The 21,563-nt window shown below is 36.9% G+C and overlaps 1 long non-coding RNA gene and 1 pseudogene across 1 annotated transcript; one reads left to right on the forward strand and one right to left on the reverse strand.

The window, feature by feature from the left end:
* Positions 1 to 9,032: 9,032 nt before the first annotated feature.
* On the reverse strand, positions 9,033 to 11,071 carry LOC131612856 (benzyl alcohol O-benzoyltransferase-like; annotated as a pseudogene).
* A 1,337-nt stretch (positions 11,072 to 12,408) lies between these two features.
* Positions 12,409 to 13,452, forward strand: LOC131612857 (uncharacterized). Its single transcript, XR_009287487.1, has 3 exons — positions 12,409 to 12,560; positions 13,112 to 13,240; positions 13,330 to 13,452. It is a non-coding gene; the product is annotated as an uncharacterized LOC131612857 (long non-coding RNA).
* The last annotated feature ends 8,111 nt before the right edge of the window (positions 13,453 to 21,563 follow it).

A 21,563-nucleotide genomic window follows, 5' to 3' on the forward strand; every position in this document is an offset into this window, starting at 1 on the left:
TATTAAAAAATCACACTTGGCCTTACATTCAACTCTCACCCTATACCCCGCATTTTTTACAAATGTTATTTCCCTCCCATTTAAAATTGTCCACTCACGAATAACCTCCCTAAAGTCATTTAGGGAATTGAACTCCATACCCCACTTAAACTTAAAATTCCTAGTAAGTTTTTCTTTCTTAAACTTCTCAAACTTAGGACCTTTTTCATCTTTTGAGTTATCAGGGTCAGAGCTATTTAGCTCTTCACTAAGATACTCCTCATCATTATCACATTTCTTCTTAATTGAACATGTTAATAACCTTGCAATGGCTGGACCCTCTCTAAGTGGTACAGTGACATCAATACCATCAAACCCATCAGCAACAACAACTGTTCTTTTATCCTCACTATCATTCAAGCCTTCAACAATCTCTTCATCACTAACATCTAACTTAGACACACACTTAGGGATGCTTCCAAATACACTTGCATCATGTTCCACAAACATTTCCCCATCAACTTTCATCACACAAGTATAGACAGCAAAATCATACGCATCCCCATCATTCTTAATATGAAAATAATTAGGGTCTATGTCAACTATTTTCGTCCACAATCTAAAAGACCCTTCTAAGTAACCCCGCCCATTTACTAAGTTAAGAACATGAGGCATAGTCCACTCATTTACGTGTTCCTAAAAAATCAGAGTAGAAACACCACTCCTATAAATCGTTTCACCGTCACTAAGCTGAATGAACTCTCCTCCATGACGAAACATAACATTAAACATAACGTTGTTCTAAAATGTTAAACTGAATGTAAGAAAAAAACTACAATGTATGGTATAATCAAGCTTAAGATATTGTATAAGAGAATTTACCTCTGAAGCTTTGTTGTTCCCATCCATGGCTTCTTCTTCTTCACGTTCGCTTCGTCTTCTCCAAACCAACTCTGAAACCTAACTATTTACGGGGGTAAACATGAAGATGAGGGAACTTTTTCTAATTTTCCTTTTAAATTAAATTCTATTGCCACATAAGCCATTAAGTCAACACCCAGTCAACATGGGGAGTAAAAGGGTGTGGTGAAAGTGGATTAACACTTTTATAAGGGTGCCTTCATAAAAAAATAACTTCAGGGGAAAAAATCGAATCTCGCTCTAATGGCAGGGGGTTTCGTGTATTTAACCCTTAAATTTATTATCAATTACTTTTTGAACATACAAATGGTGATTCAATCAAGATATTCCAATGCAGAAAATATTGTGGAATTATAATTGAATGTTTGTTAATTTATCTCGTTCTTGTTCTAGTTGAAACTTCAACTTTTGTATCTTATGAGTATGCGGTACTTGTGTTGCTACTGTGGAGATATTTTTTCCTTCTACAAAATTTACTAGCTCTTAGAAGGCATTCATACATCTGTTGAAAAAGTTTACAATCAATGAACTATTGACGGAAAAATAGAAATATATTATTGAAACAACATCCGCATAAATGGAAAAGTATGTATGGAATACCTTCTTACTCAAAACCACTCTCTTCGGCATAATAACTATTTGACACTGAAGAGAGTGAACGGTTCAAAGCTTTTGTTGATCTCCATGCTCAAGAACTCGGAATACATTAAAGATCATGTTCCAAAAAAATACACCCGAGACTACTTCTATTACATGTCATACCCTAATTTTTACCCCTAAGATCCCACCTACCATGCATTTGCATCTAACCAAGAGAACACAAGCATGACACCCCCTTCAACCTTAACTCTTTGGTTTTGACTTTTTATGGGAGATCACCAAGCACCCATTGTGTTTCTTTTTGCATCTACGTATGTTCATATTTTTAACTTTTCTAACCTTATTCGAAATACAGATATATGTGTTGCTTTCTTATTTTTATTATACAAGGTAGGGGTTTGCAATCAAATGAGCGAAAGTGTGTCTAATGTCTGAAGATCTTATTCAATGATTAAGAATGATTGGAGATTCAAGTTTACTTGGTTTGATAGAAGAAATTTGGAAGTGATCTATGCATACTCTTGACTTTTGTTCAACCAAGTCAACCATGGTCCTCATCATGTTAGAGTCCAATTTCGTTTTGCATTTTAATTTCAGTTTATTTCAAAAGTTAAAAAGAAAGTCAACACTTTTTAATACGTCAAAGTCAACATTTACGTTCAACATTTCTTGATTTAAAATTTTAATGTCCAATTTAATTAGGTCTTATTTCAATTCAAAATTTTTTCTTAAAATTGGAATTTTAAGTAAGGAGAAAGAGGTTTTTGTAATTTATGTTTGGAAAAAAAATTACATTTTCAAAAAAACTTATAATTCATTCAATTTTGGAAGACTTTTAATTAAGACATCCAGGTAACATAAAAAAAACGAATTTAGGCAACTCAAGAAAAACTTTTCCTAAAGTGATTGACTAAACCTTCTACACTTCAGCCCACGTGTTTTTTTTACAAATACACCACTTTTAGCCACGGTTTTAACACGTTGCCTAAAGTCTAAAATTTGAAAAAAAATTAAACCACCGAACACTTTATTAAACTTGTGCAGTGAGTAGTTTGAAAACTACCGGAACACTTTAATTAAGTTATTCGATAGAGTAAAAATTAAAATTTGACTACCAGAACAGTTTTTCTAAGTATTCCGGTATATTAAAAATTAATTTGTTTTTACTGGAACTCTTTTGTCAAGTATTTTGGTAGGTTAAAAATTAAAAATTTAGCTATCGTAACTCTTTTGTTAAGTGATCTAGTAAACTAATGTAGGGGTAAAAAAAATTCAATTTCAAAAAATTTAATAATGAATAAAAAGGGTATATTTGGAATATTTTGATAAATGATGGGGTATAGAAATAATAATAGGGGTATAAGGTAAAAAAGAAGATGATGAAAAAGCGTGAACCGGTTAGGGGAAATAGTTAACGCTTACTTCAATTTCTCGTCACCAACATCTTCGAAGCTACCATAGCTTCAATCTTCATCGTCACTTTTCTCTGCTTCCACACAAGCAATACACAACAACACATAATCTTCAGCTTCTTCTCCACCCCAAACAACCACGTCATCTTTGTGTTGTTCCCTACTTCAATTCAACAATCGAACTTCTTCATCTTCAAATCTGCAGAACAACAATGATTACCATCACGTAATCTTCACTCATCATCAACCTCAACGTTCATCATCAATCACCGGCCATCAATCTTCACACGATTCACCATCCCTACAATTTCAATCTTCAATCAACAATCCGCCGTTGCTTCATCACCTCGGCATCGGCGGCGATTCAACGCATACATGAGACTCAATCGGAGAAAAGAGTTCTTCATTCGTCTCGGTCGTCTGAGAGAGATGAAGGCGGAGAGCTTGATCGAGAGAGGGAGAACGAAACTGAGTCGGAGAAGCGAATGAGAGAGATGCGAGAGAAGAGGGATCTGATTGGAGTTTTGAATCGGAGATTGAGAACTAAGGAGAGTGGCCGGACAATGCTGTGAGGTGGATCGGAGGAGAAGGATGCTCTTCGCCGTCGTCGTTTTGCTCGAGTTCGTGGGAAGGGGCTTCTCCTTCAAAGGAATGGCTCCATAGTTACAATTTCTTAACCCTGATCCCTTTCTATTTTGTTTTGTTATTTGATTAATTGATGTCATGGAGTTTAATTGAATGAATTGAGCCATAAACCTGATTAATGGAATATAAAATTTGCATTTAATTATTTGAATCAAAAGTTTAGAATAAAAGTTGATTGAATTTACATTGAACAAATCTGAATTTAGATCATCCTTGGGCCAGCAATTTTGATTTCTACTTCATCCATAGGCCCAATACCACTTTTTTTGGCATGACATAAAATCTGAAGAACAAAAACTCTGTTTGGGCCAATTCTTGGGCCTGCCTTGCAATCACCATATAACACCACCTATTTCCAACAATAAACTCTCCTTGATCTATGTTATGTTTTGTTTAGAATTAGAATTTAATTTCGTGTTTCTAGATGATAAAAATGAATAAAAAACATGTAACATCTTTTGCTTGTTAGAATTTGATATTTTGTTACATAGTTCTATTCTAGTTTTTAGATGAAAATGTCATAAAAAAACAATTTGCTATTGTTAGATTTTGTTTTAGAATTTACTTAGAACTTAATGGCTATTATTTGCTATGGCGGTGTGCGTTTACCTTGTTATTACTGATTGGATTGTTAAGATGTGCGAGGTACCTTCAAGAGAGCCTTCGATTGCGATTCGACTTGCTTCGTGTTCCACTTTATTTGTGGGACACGAATTCGCTTTCAGTGCGATTGATTTGCGTCGTGTTCCACTTTATTTGTGGGACACGAACTTATTCCCGATGCGATTCGTATGATCTCTCACTTGCTGAGATGTATATTCCTGTGATGTTTGTATTGTGTTTCTCTTGCAGTTTATTTGTGTGGTTATGACGCGTACCACCCTTCGTTTGTGATTTATTTTCACGACGACGCTTTCTGACTTGCTTTGATTGATGCTGGCTTACGCGAAGTATTCCGGACTTCTCTGCTTACGCCTGCTAGCTCATTGCGGATTTTCTATCCGTTCGGTATTGTCTCCTTGTCCCTTTTACTCTTTTGCGCACCATATGATGCCATGAGAAGTAGGGTAGGCATGCCACATCATTCATAACATGAGAAGTAGGCTAGGTATTCATCTGGCCAAGCCCTCGAAAGAGGCTCTGTTTTTGTTTGTTTATTATTTCCAATCTATTTTTCTTGTTCACCCGTCTCGGAGGACTTTCCCCGTGGATGGGAGCTTCAGAGGACTTTCCCCGTTATCTAGAACATTTGTTTTCAGTTATTTTCTTGTTCAACCGTCTCAGAGGACTTTCCCCGTGGACGGTAGCTTCGGAGGACCTTCCCCGTTAGCTAGAACGTTTATTTCCAGATATTTTCTTGTTCAATCGTCTCGGAGGACTTTCCCCATGGACGGTAGCTTCGGAGGAACCTCCCCATTAGCTAGAGCGTTTATTTCCAGTTATTTTCTTGTTCAACCGTCTCGGAGGACTTTCCCCGTGGACGGTGGCTTCGGAGGACTTTCCCCGTTAGCCAAAACGTTCATTTCTAGTCATTTTCTTGTTCAACCGTCTCGGAGGACTTTCCCCGTGGACGGTGGCTTCGGAGGACTTTCCCCGTTAGCTAGAACGTCTCCCTAGTTCCCAGGTCACTACTTCGGTAGTTTGCTTGCTTTACGAGCCCAACTCGTTTGTGTGTTGCATTTGCATTGATTATTACTTCGGTAGTTTGTTTGTTTCTCGAGTGGAGCTCGATTGTATGCCATATGGTTGTGATGCTTGTTCACTATCTTCTTATCTGCGATGCCTGTTCGTATGATATCTTTGTGATGCTTGTTCACACACCTGCACATGTATGCCTGTTACATGTTGTTTGCGATGCCTGTTCGCATTTTTATTCGTGATACTTGTTCACATTTGACGTGTATGCTTGTTACATGTTTGCCATGCATGTATGCCTGTTACGTGTATGTCATTTATCTGCTATGCCTGTTAGTATGATATCACTTGTGGTGCCTGTTCACACACTCACATTCGTGTATGCCTGTTACGTGTATGTCATTTATCTGCTATGTATGTTAGTATGATATCACTTGTGATGCCTGTTCACACACTCACATTCGTGTATGCCTGTTACATGTCTGTTTTCTATCTACGATGCCTCTTCGCCTGTTCTTATTTGTGATGCTTGTTCACGTGCCATGTTTGCTAGGATCTTTATGACGCTCCTTGTTTGCATGCTCCCTTAGGGTGCTCGATTCCGTTTCGCTAGGAGACACGAATCGAGATAGAAACAAAAACTTATGAGCCGAACTACGGTGCTCTGATTTCTCCATTGCACGTTGGAGGTACGTAGGCACAGGGTACGAACGCCCTAGCGAGCGAACTTTTCTTTTTTTGTTGTTTTGTCCGAACTTTTATTTATTTATTTTTTTGCTCGACTTTTTTCCTTTATCTTATTTGCCTAATATTTGTATGTTTCCTGTTATCTTGTATATCTTTCCATTGCATGTTTCCCTTTGCATATCTCATGACACACACACACACACACACACACACACACACACACACACACACACTTAGATTAGAAAACTAGCAAGAATGGATCCCGTGGAGTACCACAGACATGAGGGGTGCTAATACCTTCCCCTCACGTAACAGACACCCTTACCCTTTCTCTGAGACCATTGCTTGTTATTTGGTTTTCTTCGATATTTTCCATTCATGTGCGTAGGATAAATAGATGTTCGGCGACTTCATTGTTTTTGTTTCGACGAGTTTTCCAGTTGCTTCAACATACATTGCATATTTTGTGACGGCCTGGATTGACAAACTGCGACGAAGGCTTATGCCTTGTACTTGATTGGCAAACTGTGATGAAGGATTATGCCTTGTTGATGCCTCTATTAATTGACAATTATTAAGTTGGGAGTTCTGCTCCGTTTTTAAGTTGGGAGTTCTGCTCCAATGGTACCACATGCATGTGCATTGTACGAGTCGCATTTCTTGTTGCATTTCTGAGTTGTTGTGATGATGAAGTTGTTATTATGTTATGTTGATGATTGTGTTGCAATAAACTTTTTTTATAAATTTGTGCAGTGGTGATTTTATATGATATGAATTTATTATATTATTTATCATACATCTGATTATATGGTTCGATATCTCACCCATTCTGTTTGAATGTTACTCTTATGTTGGTAACGTGCAGGTAATCCAGAGTGAAGGTTGTTTACCTTCATTAGTTTGAGTCATGTATCGGTTGCTCTGATACGTAACGCTCGGGGGGATGAACGCTTGTTGCTTTATTGTTGTCATGGTTTTAGTTATTGAATTTTAAGTTGATATCAATAAGTATTTTGTTGTCTTTGAATTTGTTTTCAGTTGGACAAGACGATATGTCATTTAGTTGAAATTGAGATTTCGCTGCTTAATTAATGAAAGTTGGTTTGTTTTCAAAGATCAAATTATGTTGTTATCGATTCATCTGAATTTTAAGTGTTATGTATCTATTTTATATGCGATTAAATGTCATTGTTTTAAGAAGTAAATGTTACATCCTATTTGTATGTTGAATTTTGTAACTCTGATTTTAATAATATTCGCCGGGTAGAAATGGGGTGTTATACCAACCATCTCATACACTCTCAAATATTGCCACTTTCTCCACCCAAAACCAGACAACATCATACACCCATACTGCTAAAAACAAATTATTCTACCAATTTTTATAATTGCAATTGTGTAGTAGATTGTTCACTTTAGAACATAACTGGTTATTAGTCATCTCCACTTACCCATTCTTGGTTCATGTCTCACTTCTTGTGGGGCATGCTTTCCTGTGTCATTTCAACATGCATTTCGTAGTAAATCATCATTTTGGTCCTAAAAATTTAAATTAACAAATTCTTAGATGATTTATGAAATTAATTTCAGCAAATAAAATGCATAATTCTAACAATTTCAAAGCACGACTCTTACAAATAAATAAATACTTGTATGACTACTTCTTAAATGTATTGTACCTAGCAAGTATGATTACTTGTTTGATCCAGATGATCCAGATGAATTTAAAGTCAGAGAGTTTGATGTTATGTCAAAGAGTTACTAATAAATAAATGCTTGAAACTCCGTTACAGAAGTTATGTCAAAGCCATAAGAAATAAAAAACCTATCAGATACTAACACAAAGAGCCTTGTTTTTTAAGGGCATGAATCAGCACTCACAGCATGTAAGAGTATCCTTGTGTTCTATTGAAAGATTATGTGCATTAGTTTACAACTACTATGAATCACATTACAGATGAAATATTTCAATTATCAATGATTTAATGGAGGGTCTATTCATATTCTTCTCTTTTCCATTATTTTTAAAGCAAACTCTGCATGCCGGTCACTAAAAGCAGTGATTTTTGCATTCAAGTAGCGGATCTTATCATTAGGAAGTTATGGAAAGAAATTTAAAAGCACAACTAGATCAACCTGACTAACCAACCTGTTGGGCAAACAAAGGTAAAGTCCAACGGATAGAAAAAATAGGATAATAACTTGATTTGTTTTTTTGTTCAGTGTTGTTGCTTTATGTATATTAACAAGTCCCACATTATTTTTTACAAAGACAAAATGAGTCTTTATAAAACAAACACACACACATATGAATTAAAAATAGACTCATACAATTGAGCTTCTAATGCAACAAATTCGGGCTTAGACCCAAACATTAATTTTTAAAATTCATAAAAACTGATAAATATTATGTAAAAATAATTTACAAAAATTATTAAAAAATAATTTAAAAAAGCCACGTGGACTGCCACGATGACAAAGAAGGAGAAACATTACACTGTCTTGCGAGGGGTTACCACAAAGTTTAAAACATTATTTTCTAAGCCACATACTAGCACGGAAAATAGCATGAGAAGTAAAGTGACGCAGAGTGACGTGATTTTTTTTGCCATGGGTTAAACCCCTAGCAAATATGGATTTTTCTTGTTGTGAGAAGTTGAGGAGAAGAGTATTTCTTGACTTGAAAATAATTTCTAAGTGTATCATGGGTGAACTCATGCACGTTTGACTTCAAAACCCTATCTTCATTCACCATTAGTTGATCGAGTGTTCGTCTTAGCTTTGAGGTATGTTTTGTTTTTAATTTTAGTTGTTCACAAAGTCGATTCTGATGAGTTTATGGTAGCGCTGGAGGTAAGAGGTCTAACTTGCATGCTAAGGGGTCAGTCTTTAGCTGCTTGAGTGCTTTTCTTGTCCTTTTTGTATGATTTATTATTCGGTTGATTGTGGTGTTTTCTTTTTGTTGGTTTTTTTATTTGTATCCTTCGTAATACTCTAGGCACTTCTTCTCGTGCTTTGGAATTATTAACATTTCAGTGGTTTTCACCTTTGATATTAATATATTATTTTTTCATTTAAAAAATCAAAAAACAAACTATCAAGTTGATACCACAATAAAAACAATAAATAACATATATAAAAAGTACAAAAAGGAAACACTCGAAAATAAACATATAAAATCGGGCAAAATGTCAAGCAATACAAAGAGAAAAAATTCAAAGCAATAAAACACCAGCCCAAAGAAGGAGAAACATGCGAGAGTTCCCTCCTTAGAAAACCACCATTAAAAGAAGAATCATTCTTCAAGAAAAACACCAACTATAAGGTAGACTTGACAAAACTGGAAACACTTGTGGTAGGATAATTTTGGCTATGAAGAATCTCATCTAACTCCTTAGCAAACCTCTTCATTACTTTAGAGGGCAAACAAATTGGTAACATCATACATTCTTCTCCTTTTGCATTCTTATGTGGAACAATATAAGTTACACCTGGAAAAGGTCCAGCCCCACCTTTAGCAACTCCACCATACACCCCTTCACCCCATCCAAAATTCACTTCTCTAAATTTAGCTCGAGTCAAATCTGAAATAATACAAGAATTTACAGTTGTAAATAAACACCTTTCGTTAATAACCATAAAATCTGCTACAGATTGTATGTATTCCTCTGTAACTTCATCTTTTACTTTTCTTATCAACTCTAATGCATAACCTAGTGAGTTTCCACAAAGCTTCCCCGCCGTGGTGAGGGCCGCAGGAAATGCAAAACAATTACCGTAATACCCGACAAATGAGGAATGTTTAGCACTAAACCTTGAACGCGCATTGGCGATCACCATCATTCTTACTTCTTCTTCAGGCTTTAACTGCAATGCTTTTGTGCGACAGTACCAAAAACATGCAGTGATAAGATCGAATGTGGTACATTGGCTAAGGTGAAATGGAACCAAGAGACGAATTCTAGCTATGTCTGAAGGTTTAAAGAAAAAAGATTGATGGACTATGGTAGTAGTAGTTTCTTCTTCTTTGATGGTATTGTTTGATGGAAGTATTTGTTTGTATTCACGATGGCTACATGTAATGTGTGGTGGATCTCTTGCCATTAGAAGCTCTCTATGCCACACAGGTTGAATCGAAGGTTGATGTGCTCCTCGAGCTATTTCTGCCTAAGCATTCATGAACTGTTTCAAACCAGCTGCATCACCACTTGTATGATTCCAATTAATTGCCACTATGAAACCACCGCAACTGAGACGTGTCACCTGTAATTATTTTAACTAAATATCATTTTAGAATATATATATATATATATATATATATATATATATATATATATATATATATATATATATATATATATATATATATATATATATATATATATATGCATGTTCTAATTAATTAGACTTGCTATATGTATAATATTAACATGTTGTAAGTTCAAGTAGTTGCATAATTTAATCAATATATTTACATAAAGAAAAATGATATTTCAACATAATTTTTTTTTTGATTTTATTTGAATGTCAAAATAATCATAATTTAATAATTTAATAATAAGAAAAAAGGACAAAGGGGATCACATCAAAAACTGTTATAGTTTAATAAAGAAACCTTTATAAGTAAAACATACTAGGTTTCTTTCTGGACTATATATACACATAAATATTCTTTTTGTTATATCTCATTTTTTATGAGTAAAATTTAAAGGATGAGAGAATTAAGATAATTGAACCTGTATGAGTTGAATTGGACGGTCAATAATTAGTTCAGAGCCGGTAACATCATATAGAAGTTCTTGGAAGCAAGGGAATGGTGGATAGAGAGAGTCACCAAATTGATCAAGAGTTACATCAGCTTCAGCTCCAACGAACATGACACCTTCACCAGTACAATCAACCATCAACTTGCGTCCAACACCCTCTTTAATCCTTCCCGCAAGTGGATAGTAATAAACAAGTGTTTTTGAGAGTGCATTTCTAAGAACTTCAACCGGATCTTTTCCAGCCATTGATGGCTCATGGCTATAGATAAATATGAGAGGAATATTAAAACGTAAGCCTTGTTGATCATCTATGTCAGATAGTAGTTTAATTTCACGAGGAGTGGGTGCAGCCGGAAGCACCAACTCTGGTGGGAACCTCCTCACCGTGAATAATAATAGTGATGAAGACATGCTATAAGGAATGATGATAAAAAACAACAACAGAGCTGATAATAAGTGTTGTGTTTGGTTAGGGTGAGTTATAAATTGATTGGTTGGGAAAAGTTGAAATTTATAAGGACCATCATGTTACACCTTTTGTCGTACTAGTAAAGACTAGTTGTTTTCAAGCAATGTCACGTTTTTCTTCTTCTTTTATATATAAATACCGAAACATTAAGAACTCATCATGCAAGGACATTACTATTCATTACCCATGCGTTATCACTATCTCCCTCATTCATTACACATGTTATATATAGTATTAGTATGGACAAAAATTAATTACGTGCATTAACATATGTATCATGTTCACATTGTTTGCCACTCAAATCATGACACATGTATGAAGCAACTGAAAAATTCATCGAAACAATGAAGTCGTCATCAAATATTTATTTATTCTACGAGAAGGGAAAGAAAAACATCGAAGAAACCTATAAGGAAAAACACACAAAGGTTTTACCACTACTAGAAATAAAACATTTGATTAAATGATTTTACATCAGGTTTCAAGATATATGATGTGAAAAATATTTGTTAAAGAATTTTACATCAGACATTTATTTTCAATGATGTAAAAAATATTTGATTTAGAGAAAAATATAACACGATGGCAGTTTGATAAATAAAATCAAATTTTGTTAATAAGGATTTCACATCGGGTCTAAATTTGCACCGATGTGAAAATTCATTTATGAAAAAATAAAGCACGGTTGTAGTTTGGTAATTAGATGAAGTTTTGTTATATCTGGCCTTTACTTCAGGCGTTTTAGTCCACCGATGTGAAATGGTTCCCTTACTAAACAGAAACCCTAAATCCTTGAAAACATAATTTGTTTCTTCTTCTTCTGCCTCGCAACCGAAACCGCTTCACCCTTACAAACGATGCATCACCACTCGAACCCCCTCCACATCAATGCTCCCTCTGTTACCAGAATTCATTCATCCCAAACACCGTTGGATACGAAATCAGCCTGATGTTGATTACCAAACATCTTCAATTGAAGTTCAGTGGAAACCATAACACGAATTTTGGAACCGACTTTGAGAATCCATGGACCTTGAGAGATGTCGTTTTGTTCATCGTCTCGTCTTCTTCTTCGATTTTGACGAAAGTGTACGAAGTGCGTTTGTCGAAAAGGATCCATTTGCCGTTGGGTGTGTTGTCGCCGATATGAAGATAAAGCTTGACGGTGTTTGAAGGAAGAAGCGTTGGTGTGTGAGGTTGTGAAGGTGATGAAGAAAAAGGGTATTTGAGTTTTAAGGCCTTGAGTTTGGCGTCTACTTCTTTGAGTTGGGTGGAATGCGAATGGGGCTGAGAGTGAGATTGTGCATCCTGGTATTTGTCTTCTACTGAATCTTGTTGTTCGTCGTAATTGGAGTTAGAATCAATGAATTCAAGACTTTCACGGCTCTGAGATGTACACATCAGATTCAGATCAAATGAAATCGAGATGGGATTGATATTTTTGGTGTGAGTGTAGGGGTGTGCATGGTTGGTTATTTTCAAAAACCAAATCATAACTATTTTAAAACCATTTAAATGGTTTGGATTTATAACCATAACCACATTTTAATCAAAACTGGTTATAATTTTGGTTATGATTATATAACCGGTTTTTTAAAAAAAAAATCCAATTTTGAAAATTTATTTTTCTGATTTTTTTTTTCAAAAAAAATAATTTATTTTGAGATTTAAAATATTTGGATTTGGATAATAACCTGATTATAACCAAATCCAAAATAATTTAACCGGTTAATAACCATTTAATTATATCCGGATTATATGAATGAATAACCAAACCATTAATAATTAAACCGATTAATAACCATTCAATTATATCCGAATATTTAAAAGTGGTTTAGATTTGGTTATGAATTTGACCATCATAACCAGATATTTTGTACACCCCTATGTGAGTGATGTTTATTTTTGGGATTTAAATTTAGTTAACAGTGTATATAGTGTTAGAGCTAATAGTTATTGTTTAATTTTGGTGCTAAAATTGAACATGGTATGTGCAGGTTTTGGGTGCGCCTTCACTTCAAGATGACTTTTACTTAATCTTGTGGATTGGTCCTCACAAAATACTCTAGCAGTGGGGCTTGGCACTTGTGTTTATCTATGGAGTATGGAGTGCTTCAAATAGCAAAGTGAGTATGAAACTGAAAATTTGCCAACGATATCACCTCTTATAAACATGTAAAATCATAGTTAACATATATATTTTTGTGGCTTTCAGGTGACTAAGCTTTGTCACCAAACTAAGCTCTTATATGTGTATAAACATGCAGGTCTGTAACCTTCCTTGAAGTAAAAATGTAAATGAGCTAATAAGTACTCATGGTTACTCACAAAATCATCACAATGGTTCTTGAATTGAATATTATTTTTTCCTATGATGAATATGTCTGATCCCAAATTTTTCATGAATTAGTTATTACTAACTTTTCCTTACATATTGTTTCTTGAAAATTCTAAATAGTTAATTTCATTAACTTACTTCATGATTTTTTCTTCTTAATTTCCTAAATATTTAATGTAGCAGGATGTTTTCTTGTTTAGGCATTAAATATCTTCTTAAATATTATTTTTGATTCACTAGGTTTTTGTTCATATATCCAAGGAGTGGGAAGAGTAATGGCCGTAGAAACTGGGAAGTTGTGGCTCCGATATTCTCATGTGCTAAAGTAGAATGTCCTTAATGGATAGCAACTAATAAAATGTTTGAATATGTTTTAAGTCCAATCGGGTGTATTTGTCTAAGTAGCTCATATCGAGGGACCGTTGGCCTAGCTTTCTTTGGCATTAAAAGCTACTTTCATGCCGCTGAGTTTAAAAATTGGATAACTTAATTCATTCAGTACATGATATTAAGTAGGAAGTGATGATATGTTTATGACGAGGCTTCATGTTCTTGAAGTTTTAAATTATTGTTTTTTATTTAGATGCAGTCATTTAACCACTTTTAAAGTTTCCTTGTTGCTTTCAAGTTTAAAGTGATTTTCTTATGTTCTTCTGAGTTATTGTATTTTCTAATTGAGGTGTTGCAGGGTGGTGATGGATTTTTCAATGAAATCCTTAATGGGTTTCTTTCTACCAGGCTAAAAGCTCCCTACCCACCAACTCCTCCAAGTTTTGTTCATTTGGCTCAAGATAAAGGCGATTTCTTGGCTACGGACAAAGATAGAATATTTTAAAAGACTCCAAGTCAAATTGAAGACCACCTTCCTCCGATTTCAAGTCCAAACCAACCTTGGTCTAGAATATCGAATTCCAGTGAGTTCAATTTCAACCGATGCCATTGTGATATGGTATTTTTTCCTTCCTTGTACTTTTGGATTTTCAGTTCTACTTCTACACAAACAGAAGATGTGATTGTAGTCTATCCTTGTAGTTTTCTAATATTATTCTTCTTCTAATATTATTCTTCTGTGTTACGGGAAATTCTGAATATTTTCTAGTACAACTGGAACTAGGGGTGGCAAACGGGCATGCCCGTCCCGTTTAGGCCCTCCCTGCAAAAGCCTGCGAAAAATGGGGCGGAGCGGGCGGGCACATTAAAGGGAGCGGGCTTAAAACCTTGTCCCGCCCCGCGAAAAAGTGCGGGCGGAACGGAGAAAGCTCGCGGGCATTGAACATTTTAGTCCTAAAAATAGTAAAATTATATAAAAAAGCTCATGCCTGCAAAAGCCCGTAAAAAAAGGCGGAGCGGGCACATCAAAGGGAGCGGGCCTAAAACCTTGCCCAGGCCCGCAAAGAAGTGCGGGCAAAACGAGCTTTCCCCGCGGGTCGGGCCCGTTTTGCCACCCCTAACTGGAACTTGAGATCCTATAACTTCTGCATTTAACTAGATCAATCTTTATCTCTCTATATCTCTTCCCATAATCTATATCTCTCTATTTCCTTTCTTTTGTTCCTATTTTTTTTGGGTATGATTTGTGACTCTGTTGGGCAAAATGTTTATTTCAGTTATATAAAGATTAAGTTTTATTCGGTGAGTTATATAGAATTGTCTATATATATGTGATTTGAGTTTCTTGACTTTGGTGTTGTCTGTTGATGTTAATTGGTATTATTGTTTATTGTCAGCAAATGTGATTTTGGTGTTGTCTACAGAAGCTACAACTCATCTTCTCGTGGATGCATGTTGGTATTTCAAGTGCGGGAAAAGACTTATAAATGGTTGGATATTTTTGTATGATTTCACTTGTTTTGTTATTTATGTAGTAGTCCACCGTGTGTAAACTTTCTTATAATTTTGTACACTTGTGTGTATCCTAGATTAATACTTTTGTAAATCAACTGTTCATTTTGAAGAATATATATATATATATATATATATATATATATATATATATATATATATATATATATGCATCTTAGCTATTTGGTGCAATGAAATTGTCCTACACTAGTTAGAAAAATATGAAAACAGTGACCTAAATGTAGTCTGTGTGATATGGGAATATGAAAAATAGCGACCTAACTGTGGTTTGTGTGATATAGAAAAATATAAAAAGTTAGGTAAAAAAATTACAAGAAAAACATCTTTAAAAAATAGAAAACATATTACATCGGGCTATTGAGGGAACAGATGTAAAAACCTGTTTATTACATCGGGTAATTGGTGAAACCGATGTTAAAAACAATATATTACATCGGGCCTTTGAGGCCACCGATGTAAAATATGGCTTCTTTTAAAAAAATTGGATTTTTTTTCACATCAGACCTAACTTTTAACCGATGTAGTATGCGGATTTCTCACATCAGGCTGTGGGCCGATGTAAAATGTCTCTGATTTACTACATCGCTTGGATTTACATCGGACCTAGGCCCGATGTAAAATGTACTTTTCGCCCTATGTAAAAACTATTCTCTGCACTAGTGTACGACCAAGGGAAAGGGTAAGGGTGTCAGTTACGCAAGGAAAAGAGATTAACACCCCTCACGTCCGTCGTACTCGACGGGATCCACTATTGTTGACTAATCTATGGGTGTAATCTATGAGTCTAAAGCCTAATGCTAAAAGGAATGCATGCAAAATAAAGAGAAAAGAAGACATGGAGAAAAGAAGGAATTTTTACAAAGATGTGCTCGCTTAGGCCCCGCGACTAAATGCCTACGTATCCCTTTTAAGGAATCAGAGCGCCGTAGTTCGGATCAAAAGTTTCTGTTTGTTTGTGTTTTTATTGAACGATGTTAACTTCACATTCTACTGCCGCTCGATATTTGAAGACTCACGCAATTGACGTTGAAAGGTTTTAACAAGTTCCTACCTAGTCAGACAAAGCTAAAAAACAAAAGAGTTTGATTGGTGTTTTTGGTGTAGATATTTGTGAATTAATCTCAATGCAACGATACTCACCTTTCTCTAATTTTTTAGGGTTTGAGATTTGAACCACACAAAAGACTATGAACGAAAGAAGAACAAGTTTAGGGAATGCACCCACTCATTCTTTTCCATTGCTTAAGGCTCGTGTTAGTATGATTCTCATACATATTTATTAAGTGTTTTATGTGTTTTGTTGGGTGTTTTTTAAGGGAAGAGTTTGTGATTTGAATCACACTAAAGACTATGAATGAAAGAAGAACAAGTTTAGAGAATGCACCCGCTCATTCTTTTCTATTACTTAAGGCTCATGGTAGTGTGACTCATATCATCTTTTATTAAGTGTTTTGAAAGTTTAAAAGAAAAAGAATGCAAAAGAGGAATAAAACATCTAAGCGAGACTAGAGAAGTCCCAAAGTTGTCATGCAATATGGATCTAAGATTGGGATGAGAGGGAAATCTACCTAAAGCTATCATGCTTGGATATCAATCCTAATGTCTATATGATTTACCTTAAACAATGTAGAATCATACCCTAAGGGAACATGACATAAACAAAGAAAAGGAAGTAAACACTTCCAAAAGAATAAGCATACAAACTAGAAAGTAACCACTTTCAAAAAGTATGAGATAACCATCTCAAAAGGGAGGAGATACTACTTGAACAAGTAAAGAAGATAGAGAAGTGAACACTTCTTAAAGATAAACAAAACTCACAATTTAAACAAGTAAAGGACATAATGGTTTAAAAACTATTCTAGATCAAGACTTAAGAGGGGGACATGACGTATAGATTAAGTTATCTCACAAACAAAACTCAATCATATGAGAAGCCATGGACCATGAACATGTTAAAAGAAAATAAGGAAATTCGTCAAACAAGTTATGATATCATACCACTAGAGAATATGTATCAAGAGTCAAGTAAGGTAGGACCTCTAAGGATCAAAACAAACCAAAGGGGACAGTAGCAAAAGAAACAAAGTATGGTAGGACCTCTAAGTTACTATCTTTTGTTTTTCGTGCACGAGGGTGTGCCTAGTTTCGGTGAGTGGGTGCAAGTCATGTAATTTGGTTGCATATTGGTTTATTTAGATGGTTGTTTGTTAGGTAAGTATGAGTTAGGAGAAATTGTTAGGTTAGATGGATCCAAACTATCACGAAGAATGTATTGTTTTGTTTCTTTCTTTTTGTTTTGTAGGTAGGTCATTAGTATTTGAAAATTTCTTTACCAACCTCCCAACCTTCTAGTTCACCTCTGGTGAAAAACCCAAACTACCCCTAACTTCGGAAATAAACTTCCGAAATGCATGAAAAAGGTGTTTTCGGAGATGCATCTCCGAAAGCGCCTTTTTTTTAAAAAAATTTGACTTATTTCGGAAGTTCATTTCCGAAAACAGCATTTCGGAAGTTCATTTCCGAAATACTGCGCGTTTTGCAGATTAAGCAAAACGGCCCCCTCCCCCAAATCATTTACCCTAATCTTCTTCAAACTCAACCCCAAAGAGATTTTTGTGCAAACCAGTTCCAAGCACCCTCAAAGGCTCCATCTAGTTGCTCTATTACATTCTAAAGCCCTCCAATCTATTCAATAGGTAAGCATTTTGATTTTAAGATCTATGATTAAAATGTATATTAGGGTGTTTAGAAATAGCAAAAAATGTATTAGGTTAGGTTTATACTGATTTTTAGGATGTTTAGAATGTGTATACATAGGTTTGAATTTTGATCTTGGGGTCTGCCATTGAAGGTTGCAGAAAAGCTCTGCGCAGGGGTGTTTCGGAAGTTCATTTCCGAAAACACCTCCATTCCAGTTTCGGAAATGAACTTCCGAACTGTATCAGAAGTGCAATATTTTTTTGTTTTTTCATTTGTCTCGCATATTAATCGATTTCAATTTCGATTGTTTACAGGAACATGACAGGCAACCAGCCAGCACGCATCAGATAGGGCAGGGAGTCCCAGACTGCGTCGGCTAGACGCGAGCGGGCGGCGGCGCAGCTGGCGTCGACACGCGGGCGGGGCCGGGGACGCCGTGTGCGCGTTACACAGGACTTGGTGGAGAGTTCATCTCCTTCAGGCTATAGGAGTAGGCTGGCTCGGGTATCTTCTTCCCGCCAGCGAGAGGAGGAGGAGGAGGAGGTCATACCGGATGTTGACCCTCCAGTCGGGGAGGAGGAGGAGCAGGAGGAGCAGGAGGTGGATAGCTATCCGGGAGGGCCTTTTGACACTTCCCTGCTGATTCACTACCAGGATCACGTCGCTCGGCGGATCTGGGAGGGAGAGGTAGTTTTTTTAACTTAGCCGTTTATTTGTCACCATTTTTTATAATTTTACCGTTTATTTCTCGTTTATTTGTTTTTTTTTGTAACAGGAGAGAGAGCCATTGAAAATGGTGAACCACTCTAGGAAGATTTTCGGTTTGTTTAAACCAGCAGCTCAGTGGTTTAACGACCATGTGCGAGGTTCAGGGCTTAGCGGGCTCTGCATGACCGGGTACACCACCATCAGCACCGGCATGCAGGGGGCATTTGTGGAGCGCTGGCACAAGGAGACGTCATCTTTCCACCTGCCGGTTGGGGAGATGACGATCACCTTGCATGACGTCCAGTGTCTTCTCCACCTGCCTATTAGGGGGCCGCTGTTGACCCACTCCAAGATCCAGAGGGTGGAGGCCATTGAGTGGATGACGCTCTATCTGGGCATGGAGGAGGAGGTTGCTCACTTTGAGTGCGCCACGACTTGTGGGCCTCATGTCCGGTTCACTACACTGAAGATCTATTTTGAGTTCCACCTGGACGCGGCTGCCGAGGCTGAGGGTGAGGGTGACGAGCTGTTCACAGAGTATCACCGCGGCTGCGCTCTCCGGTGCTGGTACATGCATGTGGTAGGCGCTGCATGCTTTGTGGACAAGAGTGCCAGGTACGTCGACGTGACCTACCTCCGCTATTTCATGGACCTGGATACCGTTCACCAGTGGAACTGTGGGGCAGCTACTCTGGCATATCTCTACCAGAAGCTGAATGAGGCCTCCAACTGGAGGACGAGGCAGCTGGTCGGATCCTGCACTCTGCTTACGGTACGTTTGATTTTAACACATTCTCGTATTTATTTATTTATTTATGTTTCGTATTTAATTTTAATACATTATCTTGTTTCTGTTTCAGAGCTGGATCATCTCCTACTTCTCCCACATCCACGGCTTCCACATCGATCCTGAGTATGTGGACCCCATACCCAGGGCCGCCAGATACGTTCTCCAGAGGGGGAACGATGCGGTGGGACCATACCGCCTGTACCTGGACCGCACGATGCACGACGACGTCACCTGGAGGCCGTTCGCCGACTACGCTCGGGTTGTCCCCTTCGACGGGGTTGCTCTATATTCAGGCTGGTTGGCATGCGGGACCGGCATCATGGTTCGGTATCTCCCGGAGCGGTGCATGCGTCAGTTCGGATTCGTGCAGATCATACCCAGGTCACCCTTCGAGGCTGCTCCTGACACAGTGACCAGAGTGTAGCTCACTGCCATATGGGAGCATTGGGAGGATCATGTGGTACCGGAGGAGTACCGTCGCATGCGGGTCACCCAGGACTGGCACAATGTGGAGGGGTACGTCACATGGTTCTACCGGGTGTCCCATCCTCTCTTGAGACCCGACGTTCCCGGCGCTCCTAGGCCAGCACACGAGGAGATCCTGGAGAACCAGCAGGCCGAGGATGATCACGCCATTGATCTCATGCCGATCTGTCAGCGGATATCGATGATTGGGCGGGACGCGTTGGATCGAGGTATCGTGGAGCGGGGCGGTCCAGAGGCAGTCGCGGTGATGGAGATGATCGTCCTTGATGCGGACCGTGCGGCGACATACAGGCGGCAGAGGAGGGCCCAGGGTGAGAGGGTTAGGCACACCCAGTAGTGGTCGGGTTTATTTATTTTTTGTTTTCCGGATTGTATCTTTAGCACACTATTTTTATTTGTTTCGGTTTGTATAATATTATTTTCATCGGATTAGTATTTTTTTTTGTTTATTTATCATATTAGTGTTTTCAGTCTATCTATTGTTTATTTTATTTGCCGGTAACGTTTAATTAAAATGCGGTTGCGTTTAAGAAAAAACATTAAAAAAAAACACAGTTTCTGCATAATTCGGAAATGAACTTCCGAATTCACCCCCCATGAGGTGTTTTCGGATGTTCATCTCCGAACGCACCCCCCATGAGGTGTTTTCGGAGATGAACTTCCGAATCAAGGAAATTTTTAAAAAAAAAAGCGCTTCGGAAGTTCATTTCCGAAGCAGGGGTAGTTTGGGAATTTCGCTGGGGGTGACCCCCCATAGGGAGGTGGGTAAAGAAATTTTCTTAGTATTTATGTTAGAATTTGAATTTTCTTGAATGATTAGTCTTTTATTGAAGTTTATTACTCCCTTCGGTCTTGTATTTATAAGAGAAAATTAACTTTTTAAATTTATTAAATAATCAATGTATTAGATCCATGATACAGGTACATTGATTATTTAATAAATCTAAAAAAAATATTATTTTAAATAGGACCTAAAGTAGTAACTATTTGAGTTTAATTAATTCATATAATTAGATTCAGTATAATTTTGTAAAATATATAAATTAAATCCAAATAAAATTATATGAGTTAATACTTTATTTGTTCCCTACCTTTGAGTGAAAAAAAGTTATAAGATATTACTTTTAAAAGAGAAGCTTAAAATTTTAAAAGTGTTTTGGAATACTGAAATCAATAAATTTTTTGTGATGTTGATTCTCAGATTGTTTCTTTGAGGGAAGAGGCAAATTCTCTGGATGGTATAGTTGAGTGTGGAGTTTATTGTGGAGGAGATTGACTCTAGGAAGAAGGTGGTGTCATATCTCTAGTCTCATCTTTATATTAAAATGTCTAAAATTTTCAAAGAGTTAGAGTTAAGTGGTTTCATGAGGGTGATGTCAATATTAGTTAATTTCACGCTTGCATCACGAGCAAGTCTAGGAGGAATGCAATCTTAGCTCTTAAGGTAGGTGATGCTTGGGTGAAATGGGTCTCGGAGATTCGTCATGAGGTGGTGAACTACTTCTCTAATCACTTTAGTGAATCTATCATGGATCGTCCCAGATTAGAGAACTTGTTAGGA

The sequence above is a fragment of the Vicia villosa genome, linkage group LG6 (assembly GCF_029867415.1).
Source record: "Vicia villosa cultivar HV-30 ecotype Madison, WI linkage group LG6, Vvil1.0, whole genome shotgun sequence".
Lineage (NCBI taxonomy): Eukaryota > Viridiplantae > Streptophyta > Magnoliopsida > Fabales > Fabaceae > Vicia > Vicia villosa.